Below are 6,000 nucleotides of genomic sequence, written 5' to 3' on the forward strand. Positions count from 1 at the left end.
TTTGAGAGAGAGAGAGAGAGAGAGAGAGAGAGAGAGAGAGAGAGAGAGAGAGAGAGAGAGAGAGAGAAAGAGAGAGAGAGAGAGAGAGATCAAGTGGTTGCTTCCTATAGGCACCGGGACTGGAGATTGAACCAGAAATCTCGGTATGTGGCCTGGTGGAGGATTGAACCCACAACCTGTTGGTGTATAGGGTGATGCTCCAACCAGCTGTGCCATCCATCCCAGAACTCTGTCCAGATCTTATAAATATCTGACACGTCAGTGGTTTTTAAAAATCTGTTCTGTTCTCAGCAAATATCTGAGGAGAGAAGCCCATTCATGACCTGCTCTGATTAATTTACTACACGATTTGGGAATAAAAAGCCACAGACAGGTTTAGGTCCTGTCATTCCCAGATTTAAAAATAATAGTTGATGTGTTGGTGGAGGGGAAACACCCCTTTATATAAGGCAAATAAGACAGTATAAAAAATAGGTTAAGTTTTCCCCCAAGGGGCTGCTTTTGTAGAAGTGCATTTTTATTTCCTCCTAAGAGCACATTCTGTGTCACCCACAGGCTGTGTCACCCCATTGACACTTTTCAAGTCTCCTTCCAACCCTACTCTGCTTCCAGTAGTAAGACAGGCAATTCTAACGTGTTATCTCTTTTTCTTGGCACATGTGATACTTATCACAGTGAATAGAGGCCTGGTGCACAAAATTTGTGCATGTTGAGGGAAGAGTGTCCCCCTACCTGGCCTGCACCCTCTCCAATCTGAGACCCTTTGGGAGATGTCCGACTACATGGGCTATTTGGATTTTGTATTCCACATGGTCCGTGTACCATATTTGATTTTTACAATTTGAAAAAGTTGAGGACACTCATCTTCATCCAGAATTTCTGCCTTAACTATACGGTCAATGCTATCTTCTGTTCGTAATTTGGATTCACTATCTAATATCAATAATATGTGAGCATGAGACAGTCAGTGTTTCTGAAATTCAATACATGAATTTTAGCTATTACTTTGCCAAATAAATGGAATTTACATATATAATTTAAAAGAACATTCAGGTTAACATTAAAAACTCTGGATACCAAGTCAGGTCCGTTTTCAACTTTTTGCCAGCATTGTAAATTGTTTGTAATATCTGCCCATTTGGGATTGCATGTCATGGTTATGAATAAATCGGGCTTGCCATACTTCATTACCATTGCCATGGCATCTTAATATCACTGCTGCATATTTCTGGGACTACCCTCAAAAGATGATGGAAGTATTATCATTTTACCAATCAGCACATTGTCATTTTCAGATCTAGATGTGAGATAATCCATCAAACTACTTTGATATTTTTCAACAACAATTTAGATTGCTTTGCTTTAATAAAATTTATATGATTGGCTTCCATTTTTTAAATATGAATCCACAATAAATTATTGAGCTAATTTTCCTGCATTTAAAATAGGATTGAATGTGTCCCACACAGAGAGATGAAATCCATAATACTGCATTTGTGTTATTCGTTTCCTTACATTTTGTCTAGTATTATTGTCAATTACACTGTCGTCTCTGAATCTTTTTAAAAAATATTTTTTATCCATTTTTTACAGAGAGGAAGGGAGAGAGATAGAAAGTTAGAAACATCGATGAGAGAGAAACATCAATCAGCTGACTCCTGCACACCCCCCACTGGGGATGTGGCCGAAACCAAGGTACATGCCCTTGACCAGAAATGAACCCGGACCCTTCAGTCCGCAGGCCGACGCTCTACCCACTGAGCAAAACCGGTTTCAGCCTTCTCTGAGTCTTAATGCAGTATCTGTACCCCAGCCTTTTTCACCATGTGGAAAAAGAATAGGATATGTCATTGCATCTGTGTAGGAAACAGGATACTGATTTGTTTCATTTTAGTGGCATTTGGATTATTGGGATCTGGTTTACAGTGAATGAACAAGTCTCTTTCAAAAGGAGGTTCTCCATTTTTGTTTCTGAATATGTCAGCAACTTTGGTTATACAGGGAGAATTATATCTACCTGGATCACTGTTATGATCGTTTTTAATTGCCATTGTTACTTCTGTGGGAGCTATGCCTTTTGCTGCTGCTTCAGATTGGGCTTCCTTTTCTACCTCATGTAGCATCTTGTGTGATTTTATTAATTTGTTTATTTCATGCATGAGGTTGTTGATATTGATCATTAGCCCTAGTTTTCTGGCATTGCTAATCTTTTAATTGTCCCTTTGGCAGTATCTAAAATATAGAATTGAGCAAACTTCCAAGAAATACCACCAGAAGAATGTAAAGTTCCAGTATGGTCATAAACTTGTTCGTGTATTCTAAAACAGTATGGCCCATTTCCTGATGGAAATGCGATATTTGCACCCATTGAAGCAAAAGCAAAAGAACTAGTTATGGAACGAATATTTGCCATGATATTTTTACTTTCAGAATCTTTGCTTGTCATTAATGTTTTTAAATATGCCGAGTATTCTGGAAAATGTATATCATTTGGACAAACTTTACCTTTGCTACAACATCGAATAAATTTTCCATCAGATGGTTTTTCATCAGAGAAATTTAGTGATAGGCAAAATTGACATCTAACAGTCATTCCACCACAACTGTGTTCAAGAATTGCATCCTCATGTACTCCATTTTCGCTGAGAAGGCAGTTCCTACCAGTATTGGTAGTACTTGTTGATGACTGTTCTTTAGACATAATCTGTCGTCGCTGATGCGGTCTTTCAACTTCAGAGGCACGTTGGTCTTTAGACATTTTCTGTTTATGACACCGGCTTCTTTCGGCTTCAGAACTATGTTGTGCCAATAGCTGCTCTTCAGATATATTCTCTCACTGCTGCCACCTTCTTTCAGCTTCAGAGGCACATTGGTCTTTAGACGTTTTCTGCCGATGACGCTGACTTCTTTCCGCTACAGAGCTACATTGTGTCAGTAGTTTCTCTTCAGACACATTCCCACCTGACTTCTTTCCGCTACAGAGCTACATTGTGTCAGTAGTTTCTCTTCAGACACATTCCCACCTCCCTGCTGTCAGGGTCTGGGATGCAAGTGAATGAGAGTCCTGGCTGTCAGGCCACTGAGAGCTGGCTGGCCAATGGCTGGTTCTGGTTGATTCTGGACTCCCTCCTCCCCCACAGGGACACAGCATCAAGTCTGCTTGTGCTGGGGGACCCAGAGTCAAGTCCCCGTCCATTTGGGTGCCTCAAAAATCCCTAGAGATCCAGACCTGCTTGCGCCCATGCAGACAGAGGCAGCATCAAACAGCACAGAGCAGTGGAGACCTGCCCCCTAAAGGGGCTGAGGAACTCTAGTGGAAGCTTCCCAGAGCAGCCAGCCCTGCCCCCCTAGGCAGGGCTGGCTGCTCTGTGTGCCTGCCACCGGGTGTCCTCCCCCACCCACAGGCATGGTTTGGGAACCCTAGCAGTAGGAATGCAGAGTGGCCATATCCCTCTTCCCTCCTGGTGGGGGCCACAGGATCTGTGGCAGCAAGCGAACGGAGCAGTTGGCTTCCCCCCCCTGTGCATGCTGCCATCTTGTGACAGTGCTATGGTGTGAGGGTTAATTTGCATATTGCCTCTTTATTATATAGGATGATCATTGCAATGGCTCTGTTCAGTAATGTAGATGGTTAAGAACAAGGCCCACACTAAAATGTAGAAACGTCTGAAGCGATTTAGTACTTCCTGTGTTTTATAGTGGCATTCAACATTTCAGGTTGAACTCTATAACTTTTCATTATTTCTGAAACAATAACAATTCAGGTTTATCAATGATGGTTTAAGATGAGGAGTGAGAATTACAGCTAAGATTGTAAAAAAACAAAACCCCCAAACCTAGCCAAAACAACCAACTGACCAAATATACAACAGAGCCAGGTATCCATGCTAAACTTCTCAGGAATTCTGGCATAGATGATAGTACAGCATGCAGGCAGAGTTGATTAGCTTTTGCAAAGATCCTGTTTCCTAGAAGTTTTTCCGGAGTTCCGGAATTTAAATACTTGTAAAGAAAGGGAGGGGGGGTAGTCCACAATTTGTAAGGATGCAAGCAAGCTAGACAATTATTTTACTCCTGCCATTTGTTTTTCTGGATTTTAATGAAAATGATCCCAAAGTTGAGTTGGTTCTGGGCTGAATTGAGGAGGTCTTATTCATTTTTCCCCCCAGAGCATGGCATCTGTAGTCTGCATTTCAGACACTAGAGGGAAGCACTAGCCTGGGCTAAGATTCCTGGAGTCCAGAGAAAGAAAAGCAAAAACCAAGAAAATGTTTCTCTTTTCTGTGATAATGTCCTTTTTTGTCCCCCTCCCCTCCCGCTTTCTCTTTCTTTATCCCTCCTGCCTTCCCTTTACCTGTCTCCCATATATAATCTTCCTCCTTCCTCCTGTAATGATAATCTTTTTTTAAAAGTTCACAAGAAAATTCCTCCTTTATGCATTCAGAGAACAAAGAGATTGTGAGGTGAACTCTTACCATGGTGGACACAAATTATATTTTAAATGGCAGAGTCTGGTTTTGGTGTTTGAACACCATTCAACACGTAAGTTAGCTGAAAGTTATTCTTTGGGGTGTGTTATTCTTTCATTTTCATTCTTCCTATAAAATGTTTCTCTCGAGTTGTCCAGAAGCACAGCCCCACCTGGATGTTCCTGTGCCTCAAACACACTCTCTGAAAACCTGGGTGGAGGAGTGACTTCTGTGTGGCCACACACAGTGCCTTTCTGTCACCAACTGCATGGTGACCTCTTTCTGTCACCAACTGCATGGTGACCTCTTTCCGTCACATTGAGGCCCTGAGGAGGTGGAAGTTTGCTGTGGGTACCCATCCTGGCTCTGCAATGTTAAGATGCTTATTTCTCCCCATCTCAGTCTTTCTTTTCTTAAACTTCAAAACAGTTAACAACGGTACTCATTTGCAGTGTTATGGGGATGCCATGACCAGGGTGCCTGGCCCATGGGTAAGGTGACAGATGTCCCGCTTTTTAACAATTTGTCCCACGTCCCGTGGCGTTTTAAAAAAGTCCCGATTTTAAACTTTTTAAAACGCCGTGGGACGAGGGACGAATTGTTAAAAATCGGGACTGTTCCACCCAAAGCGGGATGTCTGGTCACCTTACCCATGGGGAGTGCTCAGTGTTCGCTGTTACTCATTTTCGTTCTTCTTAAAACTGTATCTCTTATTCAAAGCTTGCCAAAACCAGTTTGGCTCAGTGGATAGAGCATCGGCCTGCCGACTGAAGGGTCCCAGGTTTGATTCCGGTCAAGGGCATGTACCTTGGCTTTGGGCACATCCCCAGTGGGGGGTGTGCAAGAGGCAGCTGATCGATGATTCACTCTCATCGATGTTTCTAACTCTCTATCCCTTTCTCGTCCTCTCTGTAAAAAATCAATAAAAATATATTAAAAAAAAAAAAAGCTTGTTGGAGTCATTGCATTAATAGTTTTTTAACTTTTCACCTGCATCATATAAACTAAATCATGAGAACTTATACCATCTTGCTTCACATATAGGACATCACCTGATCAAGACATTTAGGAATGAGAAATGCCTTTTAAAATATTTTTGAATTTGATTTTAAATAATGCTTTCACCCCACAAAACTGCTGTATTTTCAAGCTCTTAATTGACAAACAGATGATGTTGTATGTAGCATAGAATATATTTTATGATAAAATTCAATTCAAGAGTATTCTGTTTCTAAAACCTGGTAAGACTAGATGTTCAAATTCTATGTTGTTTAGGACAGCAGCCACAGGCTGTGTGTGAACCCAGGCAGGCTTAAGTTACGACCTGGCCAAACTTAGATGGGCGGGTGGTGGAAAACGCACACTGGATTAGATTTGGCAGGAAAAACGTAACATGATTATCTCATTACTATTTTTGTGTTATTTCCACATTGAAATAATATTTTAGGTAGATTGGTTTAAATACATATTATTAAAATCATTTTCATCTATTTCTTTTACATTTATGATGTGTTTTAGAAAATTTTAATTT

Source organism: Pipistrellus hanaki (genome assembly GCF_964339955.1).
Source record: "Pipistrellus hanaki genome assembly, chromosome: 1".
NCBI classification, from domain to species: Eukaryota; Metazoa; Chordata; class Mammalia; order Chiroptera; family Vespertilionidae; genus Pipistrellus; species Pipistrellus hanaki.